Genomic DNA, 14,625 nt, shown 5'->3' with positions numbered 1-14,625 from the left:
ATTGCATTCGAATTGACACCCGACTGTCTGAACGAAGACAAGAGAAATGGGCTACCTGGAATCCTGATATTAATCAACCTTCCTCTCTCCCTGTCTCTATCTCCAGGGAACCCCAAAGGAAAATTTCCCGGGAACCAGTGAGTGAGCCTATGCAAGTGGATTCCGTATCTCGAAGGGAGAGCAGCGACCGAAGGGAGCGTAGGCTGCGGGAGAACTTGTGCCTTTACTGTGGGAAGTCGGACCACTTCCTTATCAACTGCCCTAGTCGCCCACGGAAGTTTGTAGCAGCCCTTGCGGATCCTGACTTTTCTGAGGTGGAATCAACTGCTTCCGAAGCTGAATTACCTGAGAAGACAGTAATTCATTCCATTTCTTCAGTGGCTCCTCATATTAAGAAAGAAAATAAAGACTCCCATTGCTTTCTACGAATCAAGCTTCTGATTAATTCTCAGTGGATACCCACCTCTGCTATGGTGGACTCCGGAGCTAGTGGCAACTTCATGGACCTCTCTTTTGCTTTGAAGCATGGGGTAAAATGTTGTAAAAAACTTTTGCCCATGGTAATGGAGACTGTGGATGGTTCTCCACTGAGTTCAGGGCCAGTGGATCAAGAAACAGAGCCACTTGAAGTCATTATAACACCCCATCACCGTGAAGTTCTACCATTCCTATTAATTTCATCTCCACATTTTCCGGTTATCCTAGGTTTGCCCTGGTTACAGGCACAGAATCCTGTTATCAACTGGGAAACTAAGGAAGTAAGTTTCCCAACAGGTGATGCTCCTCTGGCACTCCAGTCTGAACAAAGTCGTGAGAAGTCAGTACAGGATGTCAAGGATGTCAAAAGAATTACCTCTTGTATACAAGGAATTTGCAGATGTCTGTGATAAACAAAATGCAGATAAGCTCCCTCCACATCGACCATATGATTGCCCCATAGAGTTGCTTCCTGGTGCTTCTATACCTTTTGGAAACATCTACCCTTTGGCAGGCCCAGAACTACAGGCCCTTAAGGACTATATAGAAGAGAATCGAGCTAAAGGGTTCATCCGTCCATCTTCCTCGCCAGCAGGGGCTCCCATATTCTTTGTAAAGAAAAAAGATGGCTCACTAAGACCGTGCATCGACTACCGTGAGCTAAATAAAATTACTATTAAAAACCGTTATCCTTTACCACTGATCCCCGAGCTTCTAGAGAGAGTACGACATGCAAAAATCTTCACCAAATTAGACCTACGTGGCGCCTATAATTTAGTCCGCATAAGACCCGGGGATGAATGGAAGACAGCTTTCAGATCACGTTATGGACACTTTGAATATCTCGTTATGCCCTTTGGCCTATGTAATGCCCCAGCCACATTCCAACATCTTGTCAATGATATTTTCAGAGATCTCCTGGACCAGTTTGTAGTTATCTACCTAGACGATATCTTGATCTTTTCCAACTCGGTGGAAGAACATCAACGTCATGTGATGCTCATTTTAGAAAGATTAAGAAAGAATCATCTCTACATTAAGATTGAAAAATGTGAATTTCATCAGACTGAGATCCAGTTCCTCGGCTACATAATTTCACCTCACGGATTACAGATGGACCCCAGCAAGATCAAAGCAATTATTGAATGGCCTACTCCTAAGAACTTGAAGGATGTACAACGTTTTATAGGTTTTGCCAATTTTTATAGACGTTTTATTAAAAATTTCTCAGAAGTAATCGCCCCTATCACACAGCTGACTAAGAAAAAGAATGTTTTTGCATGGTCTTCTGAAGCACAGGAATCCTTTTCTCGGCTAAAATCCAAATTTACGACAGCTCCTATATTAGTTCATCCCAATCCAGAACTTGCTTTCATCGTAGAAGTAGATGATTCAGACTGCGCCATAGGAGCTATTCTGTCACAAAGAAGAGGAGAGAAAAGCTTATTGCACCCCTGTGCTTATTTTTCCCAACGCTTATCACCTGCTGAGAAGAATTATGATGTGGGGAACAAAGAATTGCTAGCCATCATTGCAGCCTTTAAGGAATGGAGACATCTTCTTCAGGGAGTCTCACAGCAAATAATAGTTCTGACTGACCACCGTAACTTGGAATTCATGAGATCTGCCAAGTGTTTGTCCCCTCGTCAAGCGCGTTGGAGTCTGTTTCTCAATCAATTTAATTTTGTGATCTCATATAGGCCTGGTTCCCGTAATGGTAAAGCTGATGCTTTGTCCAGAATATTTTCCAATGACTCTCCTACAGTTCCACCAAAGACCATCCTTCCTGAATCTAATTTTGTTGGAGTAATTCATAATAAAGACTTGCTTGAAGAAATACAAGTAGCCTATGACACCGACACTTTGTTATCATGACCACCAGATGACTTACATCTAATGCTTAAAAACAAGATGTGGACTCATGGGCAACAGCTGTATGTACCCGAAACAGTAAGATTAAAGATTCTACAATTAGTCCACGATTCAAAATTAGCTGGTCACAGAGGAGTACAGAAGACGCAAGAATTCTTAGCCCGTTTCTTCTGGTGGCCCAGTTATAAAGGGGATGTAAGAAAATATGTCAAGTCCTGTGATATTTGCGCGAGATGCAAGACACCACGTTCCTCACCCACAGGCTTATTACAGCCTTTGGCAGTCCCCTCTCGTCCCTGGGGTTCTATATCTATGGACTTCATTGTAGATCTACCCCCATCTAAAGGTAAAGATACTCTCCTGGTAGTAGTGGACCGGCTCACCAAAGCTGCACATTTCATTCCATGTACGGGTCTACCTTCTGCTAAACACACCGCTGATTTAGTAGTCCATAATGTGTTCCATCTTCATGGAGTCCCTGATGAAGTTGTCTCGGATCGTGGAGTGCAATTCACATCAAAATTTTGGCAAAGTTTCTGCAAGGCACTTGATATCAGAATCAATTTATCAACCGCATTTCATCCTCAGTCTAACGGGCAGACAGAACGCACAAATCAGACTCTTGAACAGTATCTCCGGTGTTATATTTGCCACTTGCAAGATGACTGGATAGATCTGCTCCCGATTGCTGAGTTTTCCTATAATAACACTCAAAACGCTTCCACCAAGCAAACTCCTTTTTTTGCAAATGTAGGTTATCATCCAAATATCCTTCCAAGATTTCCCACCATGGCATCTATTCCTGCGGTAGAGGAAAGGATTTCTATGCTACAGCAAAATTTGGAGTTATTGAAAAGAACACTAGAGACCGCCCAAGACAATTACAAGAAGACTGCAGATAAGCACCGTAGACCAGCACCAGTTTTTAAGATTGGGGATAAGGTATGGCTGTCCACCAGAAATCTGAAACTTAAGGTTCCTTCATCAAAACTGGGACAGAAATTTGTCGGACCTTACAAGATTATGGGGATAATTAGTCCAGTAGATGTTCGACTCAAGCTCCCACAATCTATGAAGATTCATCCTGTTTTCCATGTATCTCTTTTAAAGCCCGTCATACCCAATCCTTTTCCGGAACGAGAACTTCCTCCTCCCAATACTGTGGAGATAGACGGTGAAGAACAGTTTGTGGTGGAGAAAATCTTGGACTCAAGAATTTTTAGGAACCGCCTACAATATCTCATTAAGTGGCAAGGTTATGGACCTGAAGAGAATTCCTGGGAACCTATGAATAATGTTAATGCTCCTCGACTGATCAAACAGTTTCATCAAAGACATCCTAATAGGCCGAGTCAAGTGCCGTCCAGAGGCCGCTGTTGAGGTGGGAGTAATGTCAGGCATGGCTCTGCTATTCCCCATCTAGTTTGCCTTGCCCTTAAGTTTGCCCTCAGTTAAGATGGTGGATGTTGTCTCAACCGGGTGCCATCTTACTTCCTGTTTGGTATATATTTCCTGTCCTGCTCAGTAGACATTGCTTGAGTATTGTGTTTAGCTCCTGCTTGGACAGTCCTCTTGCTTGGAACTCCTTCTCCGGATTGTTCCTCCATTCTGCTTGCTGAACTACTCCTCCCAGATTGTTCTCCTGGCTTTTGCAAGTTCTGATTACCTGCTTGCTGTAGTACTACAGTTCCCAGCCTGCTCACTGCACCTCCTGTGTCCACCCTTGGTGCTTCCAGTGTCCTGTCTAGTCCCTGCTATTGGATTCCAGCAATATATCACCAGTATCGTGACACTTATGATGCCAACAACCTGGACATTTCAGGGACTATTAGGGCCCACTCGACCAGAGGAGTGGCAGCCTCCTGGGCGGAAAAACGGGGTGCCTCATTAGAGGACATATGTAGAGCAGCTACCTGGTCTACTCACCTAACTTTTGCCAAACACTATAGGCTAGATGTTCAAAGTGCTAGAGACCAGTCCTTGGGAAGGAAGGTCTTACAAGCTGTTGTCCCACCCTAATTATTTATGTGGTACATCTCCAGTTGGGGCCGTCATGGGGGACGCTATGGAAAAGGAGAATTATTCTCACCGTTAATTCGGTTTCCATTAGTCCACCATGACGGCCCATATATATTTCCCACCCTGTAATTTGGAAAAGTTAAATTGCCTATTTGTTCTGTGTGCATTAATAACATACAATAAATGGGTTGCATCCAAGGCCGGTGTAGTTATTTGGTAGCCACTGGTGTACGGATGCCGGGGTGGGGTATTTAACCTCTCTGCTTCCTGTCCCTACAGAGGTCAAGGGTCATCCTCCAGTTGGGGCCGTCATGGTGGACTAATGGAAACCGAATTAACGGTGAGAATAATTCTCCTTTTAGGCCATTTTCTGACTTGTCCGAAAAGGGGCATGACTGTGGGGATAGGGGCCTATCGTGAGGCGCCAGAATATTCAGACGTGAACTAGACCAACTAATAGCTGGTCTGAAGTACGACTTCAAAGTTCTAAACTTCTCCAAATACATCATCCAGCGTGACTCATGACTATGGAGTCGGCCTCTGCACTGATCTATTCACCAACACTACATACATCTCCTTCAATGATCCCAAACATACAGCCAAATCTGTATAATAATCTGGATAATCTGTCATTGGACATTCAGTTCAAAGTTCATAGAAGGAGCCCGTAACCAAAGACAATAATTGTTTACCTTTAGCTCCCTACTCCATCCTCCAAAAAATGGAAAGCATCAGGGAAAGCTACAAATTTCAATCCCTATTAGATTAATGGATTGGACTTGATGGACCGATGTCTTTTTTCAACCTTATTTGCTATTATACAACCCACCCATCCTCACCACTGTCCCATCCATCCTCACCACTGTCCCATCCATCCTCACCACTGTCCCATCCATCCTCACCACTGTCCCACCCATCCTCACCACTGTCCCACCCATCCTCACCACTGTCCCACCCATCCTCACCACTGTCCCATCCATCCTCACCACTGTCCCATCCATCCTCACCACTGTCCCATCCATCCTCACCACTGTCCCATCCATCCTCACCACTGTCCCATCCATCCTCACCACTGTCCCACCCTTCCTCACCACTGTCCCACCCATCCTCACCACTGTCCCACCCATCCTCACCACTGTCTCATCCATCCTCACCACTGTCTCATCCATCCTCACCACTGTCCCACCCATCCTCACCACTGTCCCACCCATCCTCACCACTGTCCCACCCTTCCTCACCACTGTCCCACCCATCCTCACCACTGTCCCATCCATCCTCACCACGGTCCCACCCATCCTCACCACTGTCCCACCCATCCTCACCACTGTCCCACCCATCCTCACCACTGTCCCACCCATCCTCACCACTGTCCCATCCATCCTCACCACTGTCCCATCCATCCTCACCACTGTCTCATCCATCCTCACCACTGTCCCACCCATCCTCACCACTGTCTCATCCATCCTCACCACTGTCCCACCCATCCTCGCCACTGTCCCACCCATCCTCACCACTGTCCCACCCTTCCTCACCACTGTCCCACCCATCCTCACCACTGTCCCATCCATCCTCACCACGGTCCCACCCATCCTCACCACTGTCCCACCCATCCTCACCACTGTCCCACCCATCCTCACCACTGTCCCACCCATCCTCACCACTGTCCCACCCATCCTCACCACTGTCCCACCCGATCAACTAACTTCTCTTCTCTTACTCATGAGAAGATTTCCTGCATCCTGTCAAGCACATGCCCCACTACTAGTGTTGAGCAGACCCGAACTGCAAAGTTCAGGACCCTAAACTTCATCAGAAGTTCGGGGATTGGCTTCACCCCAGCACCAATCGTTGGTGTTACTGGTTAGGGTTTGAGTTTGGTTGCTGCACAGGATTTTAAAATTCAAGTTCATGCAAAACCGAATTTTAGCCAGTCCATTGATCACTATTTGTGTGTTTACCCAATTCCATGGCACTCTATCCCAAACCATACCCAGTGTACTTATCCAGCTCTAACTTACCTCTTTAACCATTTGTAAACCAATGACACTGTTCCCTCTTCTGTCAAACATCCGAATGTCACACCCATCCTAGAGAAGCAAAGTATAGACCCATCTTTTGTGCTCAACTATCATCGTATCTCGTTACTTCTGTTTGCTCCTTGATCATCCTCCTCCTTCCTTTCCACCAACTCGCTTTTAGACAAACTACAATCTGGTTTCCAATCCACTCGCTCAGACTTCCCTAACCAAAGTCTCTATTGCCCTATCATCTGCTAAAGGACACTACTATAATCATCTTCTTCAGTAAAAAATAATTGTCCTCTGCCTTTGATACCGTTAACCTGTCCGCCCTAGGCCTTAATGATCTGACCCATCCCTGTATCTCCTCATACTTCTATAAAGTGTTCTCCATCGAGCAGTTCGGAAGACATTGGGGCTCATTTACTAAGGGCTCTGCGGCCGCACTTTCGTTGGGTTTCTCGAATTTTTCCGTTTTGCGACGAATTCCGCTGTAATTTTGGTGCACAAGATCCGATTTGGCTTTCACGTGACAGAAATCGGGGGGTCGTGGCCATCGGACAACCTGATCCATTCGGAAACACTGCAGAATTAAAAAATTGGAAAGTGTTGCAAGATCAGCACTCACATGCACCGAGAAGAAGAAGGTGAACTCCGGCAGACCTCGGAGCAGCAGCGACACCTGGTGGATATCGGGCGCACGACTTTAGTGAATCCTGGCAGAACCCAAATCCTCGTTGGACAACGCGCCGCGGGATCGCGACTGGATCGAGTAAGTAAATGTGCCCCATTGTGGTTTTATTAAAATTTGTGCATGTCCGTTTTATTCGGAAGTCCTACTAAGTAAAACATCATAAAGCCTAAGCCTCTCCGACATGCACTACTGCCAGGCACCAAAAAATGACCGTTCACACCTCCACAGGCCTTTGGGCTATCTCTTCCTCAGAGTGGAGCCAATGTGGAAAGTCTGCACCAGGTACTTATGTAGGACTTCCAGCTGGATGCTATATACTCCTCAGTACCAGCTTTCCTTTGGGCAAAATACTCATTCTACACGCAAATCTACTGTTGTGGCAGCTACCCATAATATTAACGCTTTAGGACTCACGTCCTTATTCATGCCTACATCGGAGAAAAACTAGATAAAGGGGAACCTGTTACCAAGTTTTTCCTTACCAAACTCCCAGGCCCCTTAGGTCCGGGATGAAATCTCCTTTCTAGTATTCCCTCTTTTATGTGAAATCTCCCCCGATTTTGGGCAAATTTGTCTCATCTCATTTGCTCATGGTATGTGCTTTATTTGTAGCACTTCTTGTCACTCCGTGATCTGTTTAATAAAGATTATCGTTGATGGAAAATTTCATTGCTTATAAAATTTTATAGCAGTCTGGATCTAGCACCAGTCAGTCGGTGGATGAGGTCAGCGGAACCAATAAATTAGTCACGGGCTAATCGAGCTCTTGAGGGCCACCAATTGGTTATTGGTGGTTACTGCCATGAAGAAAAAACAATAAATTGAAATAAAAACCAGCACAGCATTTTTTTTTTATTAAAATGAATCATTTATATTTTTCAGTTAAGTCAGTACATTATAATGTATTAAAATGGAAAGGTACAAAATTCAAATAAATTTTTTCTGATTCATGTATAAATCTGTTGTCAAGATGACTTATTTTGTCAGCACGTTTCAATAAAACACTTAAAATGGCATCGAAACTATTTGAAAGATGGCAAATGGAAGAAAAAGTTTGAAGCAAAATCTTTTATTTTCATATTTTACTTTATTTTATTTTTTTTCGTCTCGTTTTGGCATGATCTCTTGACGCTACCTGGGTTCCCCAAAACCACGTAAATGGTAGTAAAATAGAAATGTCGAACTGATTTTAAAAAATAAACAGACTTTACAAAAAAAACCTCCCGTCTCTCTCTCTCTCTCGATTTCGAATCTTTCTGCGAAGTCTTCGCTTACAATATATATACATTCATTTTGTCAGGGAAGACGGCCACTGACTTCCGCTAGAAGAGTTAATGGAAAACTTTTTGTTTTTTGCTTTTTTTTTTTTTTTGTCTTTCAACCATAATAAAAATAATACAAAAGAACATGACAATCATAAACGAGATGCAAGAGTCCTAACATTGCGTTAACCTCACACTGCCAGACGGTACAGGTTCAGAGCATTCATAGCACATACCCCTCACAGTGTAGGATTCCGTCAGAAACAGAATTTAGAAATAAAGACAATCTACAGACGCAAGACAAATAAAAAGGCCCGGAGGAGCCCAGTTATAAAGGTACATCAATATAAATTTTTTATATAGTTGCTTTTTTTGGAATTTTCATTTTTTTTTTTTTGTATGTGCTTCCTTGTTGACCGTTAAAATTCTAATTATGACCCAATTTTTGAAACTTAATTTTTTATTATTACAATAGTTTTTTTTATTGCTATATGGTTGTATTTTTTCATTTGTTTTAATTATCATTTTTTGTATATACAGGCAGTCCCCGGGTTACATACAAGATCGCTTCGGTAGGTTTGTTCTTAAGTTGAATTTGTAAGTAATTTGGAACTGTATATTTTATAATTGTAACCCTGGCCAGAATTTTTTTGGCCTCTGTGACAATTGGATTTTAAAAATGTTGGATTGTCACAAGAACCGTGATTAACACTAAATATTAATTGCAGACACCTTTGTAACTTTTACAGTTGATCATTATAGGCTGGGACTAAAGTACAGTAAATTACCAACATCCACAGGTGAGTTTGTAACTAGGGGTCGTCTGTAAGTCGGGTGTTTTAAGTAGGGGACCGCCTGTAGTTGTTTGTCAACAGCTAGAATTCCCCAAATCATTCTTGGTATCATTCTTGCTTTATTGAAAAGTTTTAAAGTTAAACATAAGGTTGTGTGAATTCTTATCCAGTTTCCATCATGATGGCATAGTGGTGGGTCCAATGTGATGTTTGTATGCAACAAAATTAACAGTAACATATTTAAACAATTCGGGATCCAAATCATTTTTCACCAAAATTATTTTTTTTATCACTTTTTTGTAATTTTTGTGATTCTTTGGATATACGGTTAGAATTCTCCAAATCAAATTTGCCAATTTGGGGTTTTTAAAAATTTTATTTATTGGGTTTGCTTGTTGACAAACCTATTTTTTAACAAATAATTTTCTTGAGTTTGTTTTCTAATTTAGAAACACTTCAATCTATGTTGTTGTAATTTTTGATCGGACAACCAGTTTACTAATGTACCTAATAAGCCTTAGGGGTATTGAATCAGCTTGATTAAATAGTTGTAGTTAGAGATGAGAAGACCCAATGTTTCCATTAAGGTTCAGGCCATGTGACCCAGGCATGCCGGAGTGGCTAACAAACAGCCAATGCGGCAAATTGATGCCCCTAAAAACTAGTCATGGCTGTAATGGGCCAGGGGGACCTGGTTGCGCAGGCCGACCCTGACCTCAAACATCTGGTCCTTGCATCTCTAGTTATAGGGCTTGGTCAGGATGCCTAATGGGAGCATCAAGGTCGGAAAAATGCTGAAACGGCAGACCAAAATAGTGGAATGAGAATTATTTTTCAACATTCCACTCTTAATCTACTTTCACGCTGTATTATCTATGGCCTGGAATAATGTGGACCTCATATGTATGGAAGGTATCAAAGTAATATCCAATAAGGGCTTGTGTTTTACTTTCTCCTACACTTTAACATTTGTATGAAGGCTACTCAAGACAGATTCATATATAACATATCTACAGGATATGTCATAAATATTTGCTAGGTGTGGAATCCAGACCTGGTGCTTTCAACCTTCCTCAAGAGCAGATACTTTTAGCCCCTCTCGCTGTTTGGTGCATGGAGGCGAGTCTGAGGACTCTCCAATAAAGTTGAATGGAGAGCGCCATGCAAGCATGTCTATCTCTTAAAATCACCCGGCCAGGGGACTGCAGTCAAAGGAAAGTTCACGGGAAAGATGTGCGTCCCAGATCTGAAACCCTCAGGTATTTAAGACATATCTACTGGATGTGATATGGATACCTCGGATGAGAATACCCCTTAAAGTCCTGGTACATGAGATTTTAAGCCTACCCTCAACCATTTATTAAAACACATAATAAGTAGGCCAACTTTAAGACACTTATGTCTACAGAGGTATCTGCATGTTGAGGGGAAGAAATAATCGGCCATTTTGAATTTTAGTATGCCTGCTCCTTTTCTTAAATTAGGAGATAAACTGTCTGGTCTTAGGTCACTGTCCTCCCCCTGTTGAAAATACATACATACATACATGCTTGCCAAGGCGAAGGTCCATATATAAAAATAGATGGGAAGGACTGCTATAGGTATATGGATGCCTTATGGACTGTTGGGTTCAGCCAATCCTATGAAAATTTGAAAAATTGGTCCATACAGAACAATGGGTCCTGTTTTATAGTCATGAGCTTTATAACTGGGCCACATCCAACCATGTAACATACATTAACCAGATGATAACAGAAATACATTTGTGAATTTCATTTCCAATACTTATCACGACGCTACACAGACATAATGACCACAACCTGGTTTTAAGGAACATTATTACACATGGGTATAATAGGTTGAAATTTGAATGAAAATGTAAAATAAAAATCCGAAATAATTTAAAAGTATGCCCAGAAAATCAAAAACATATATTTCTGAGGAAAAGAGTGGGGATTTAGATTAACAAAACACATAAAATAAAAAATAAATTAAAATAATAATCCATCCTTTCACAAAGACCTAAACAACATTTCTCAATGCACTAAGTACATTTTTACCATGCAAGATTACACAAACATTGTAAGTTTTTTTTTTTTTTGTAACTTTTTTTTATTATTATTTTTTTTAAACACCAACATTATGCATTTTTTTTTCATTAATTATACTGGTTAAAATTACAGCCATGGGCTGTTAATAATCAGATACATCATATACATATTTTATACATAATCTGGACAACAGAACATTGCACATCTGGAGTTAAAAAAAAAAAAAAAAAGATAAAATATATGTTGTGGCTGGAAGCGTAAATAGGAATTTAAAATACCTAATACTAACCGAAAAAAAAAAAGGAACATAATAAAAAATAAAATAAAAATAAATACAGAAATGGCTTAAACCTTGTGCTTGCCAAAAGGGCTCACAAATCGGAGTGATTCAGGCACTTTTAGGCAAACAAAGTTAGATATATGCATCTTTAGGCTCCTATGAATTATAGGCAAAAAGATGACTGATAAAGCACTCACACTTATATAATAAATTGTGCTGACGTAGGTCGGACTGGACACTTCGAAGCTCGAAACGAGATAAATTGGGTTAAAGCATCTACAACATCGATGACGTGTAACCTCGTCTCGGTTACTTGTCAACTGTGAGAATTTTCATTACTATACAATCGTTATTTGCGCGAAACGACCATAACGTCGATACCCACGCTCTATTATCGTATATATTGGCAAAATGTTATGACATTTGTTGGAGGTCTTCGTTTTGTGGAGTCAACCATTGTAGTTTATGGACATGACGGTTTGGGTGAAGCAGAGTAGGGCAGAATAATTTTACGTACTAGCTTTATAAAATGTACTCATAAATACCAATACAATGAATAAAGCTAGGCTAGAATTCAATTTAGCCGGAACGAAGTCTACTACTTTTTTCCACCCATGTTGCAATTGGTGGACCTAGTCATCGGGGTGGGGACCAAATGTATACACCAAAAGTTTCTCTAAAATAATAGAAGTCATCATTTACAGAAAAAGTATTGGATTATTAAAGGGATTTCCCAAAATAATGATAACCTTTCCGTAGGATAGGTTATTTATATCAGATTGGTATGGGTCTGACACTTGGAAGCCTCTAGAATAACAGTAGGCTCAGTTTTCTGTTTGGTGTCCAGTTCAGGAACCCATAGCTGAGATCCAACTCAACTGTATAGGAGCTCAACTTCAGCTCCCAACCCTGGGCACTACACAGATATGAGGCTCAGTACTTCATCTGCAGAGATCAGTTGATCGTCAAAGGTCCGAATGCCAAACCCCACCGATTTTATACTGATGGATAGGTCCTTGATATTATTATGCTGGAAAAATCCTTTGAGGCTTACATAATTTGAGTTGGATACATAGTAAAAGGTTATGGACACCTTTGCGCCTAATTTTTTTTTTCATGAGTTTCCATAATGCAAAAGTAAGCAACTTTCATAACAGTCTTTATTAAAGCGGTTTAACAATTTTCTCTGTTGTGGAGGCTGGGCAACTCCTTAACATACCTGGCTGTCCTGCTTCTGATAATCAAGTGAGACTTCTGTGTGACCCCTCTCTTGTTTGTTATAGATCAGGTTGGTATAGGGCAAATTACAATGTGGATAAGTAGAAAAGCACCCTACTCCTCAGGGTGGGAAGATCACATAGGCTGTATAGTGTGTAAGTTGAGATGAGCAGACCGGATGTTCAAGTTTGACCTGGACATATTGCAGGTTTAGCGGCCAATCTGGCAAATCGATGTCTCTAGCAACTAACCCCCGAACTCAAATGTCGGGTCCACTCATCTCTACATGTAGTGTGTAGATAGGGGAAAAAAAGTCTTTACAGGATAAGTTATGCATCACATAGACTGTGGATCGGTGTACAAAGTGAGAAGAGCAACCAGTCTATGGAGCATGGAGGTGAATCGCACAGCCTACGCTCTCATGCACACAACCACTTTTTTCCACTGTTGACACGGCCGTCTCATGGCTCCATGTATTTTCGTGGGCTCACACACACAGCTGAGGCTTCCTCAACCCCAATGTCTAAGCCTCTGAGCAGGTTGTATTCTTGGCCGTGTTTGTGGCTTGGCAAGTCCCATAAAGAAGACGTAAAAAACCCGGTTGGCACATGGTTGTAACACATTTGTGGCCCGTATTTGTGGATCAGTTGCTAGGAACACAGTTGTGCGACTCTACAGGAAATTGGGACAATGTAGTGACCTAATTTGCCACCCACCCTCCCTTTATTATTTTTCAGATCCACAAATTTGGGTGACGCACGGATGACTTGGGCCTTTTACTGCAACCATATGGCTCAGCATCGGCCTACAAAAACGGCCAAGAAACGAGTAGTTTGCTGCCATAAAACCAAAAAAAAATCTGGGTGCAGGATCCTAAAACACTGTGCTGTTTGTGCTTTTTTATGTTACAGGTGTCCATACCCTTTACAACACCACATCTTAAGAAGGCAATCAAACACGTCTGTAAAGTCGGCATGCTAGTGGCCAAGGTTTTTCTCATTTTTTTTTTCGAAATCCAGCTTATTTCTTCTCAAAAGCATAACCCACTCCATTTATTGCAGATCTGACGCAGTAAGATTAATAAATAAACCTAAAAACTGTAAACAAAAAATTGGTTTGAATAATTAGCCCTGTAGGGATCGGAAGTCACATCTCACAGGTTTATGCAATGTAGATATCCATACGGAAACCGATAGGACTCTAGTACACACGTGAGACTGTACTCTAGTTCTTCCATCACTGGCCAAATGCCCCAAAAGGCTAAAACAGTCATGTCCATATTATATATAGATAAACACATAATGGAGACACAAATCTGTTTATGTGAAAATAAATGAATTTTTACGATAAGTTGTAAAAATACAAAGTCAATCAATGCCATGAGCGACGGGTTTAAAGGAGTTGTTCACTTTAGAAATCAAGTGACATAACCTATTAGGAAATTATGAATTAAGGGGTGTAAGGGGTCATCCAATCAGGATTCTTGGAGGTTATAAGGGAGTCAGGGCAAGCCATTTGCACACCCAGTGGCGGAACTTCAATTAATACCCAGTTATTAATCATAAACTTGCCAACATGGCAATTTAAAGGACATCTACCACCAGGATGAAGGATTGTAAACCAAGCATACTTACATACCGGTGTGTGTTGGTGATGTGTACTTATTTTAGTACTTATGCCCTTGTTTTTAAGAAAATATTATTCAAAATGAGCCTAAGTTGGCTCCAGGCTTCATTAACACCTAAGGAGCCCAGAGCCCCTCTCCATGGAGCCCCTACCGTACCATGAAGTTCTATAACAATCCTTTGATTTAATTGTTCAGTGTGTGATGCTTAATTTGCCCTGCGGGGGCACTGTAAGGAATTTAAACACTTACTGCCAGATTTACCAACAACTTACAGCCAATTACTGGGGACTCAGGGCACTTTGTAATTTTCTTG

This window comes from Engystomops pustulosus, chromosome 3, assembly GCF_040894005.1.
Source record: "Engystomops pustulosus chromosome 3, aEngPut4.maternal, whole genome shotgun sequence".
Lineage (NCBI taxonomy): Eukaryota > Metazoa > Chordata > Amphibia > Anura > Leptodactylidae > Engystomops > Engystomops pustulosus.
This window is presented reverse-complemented; position numbering follows the sequence as displayed.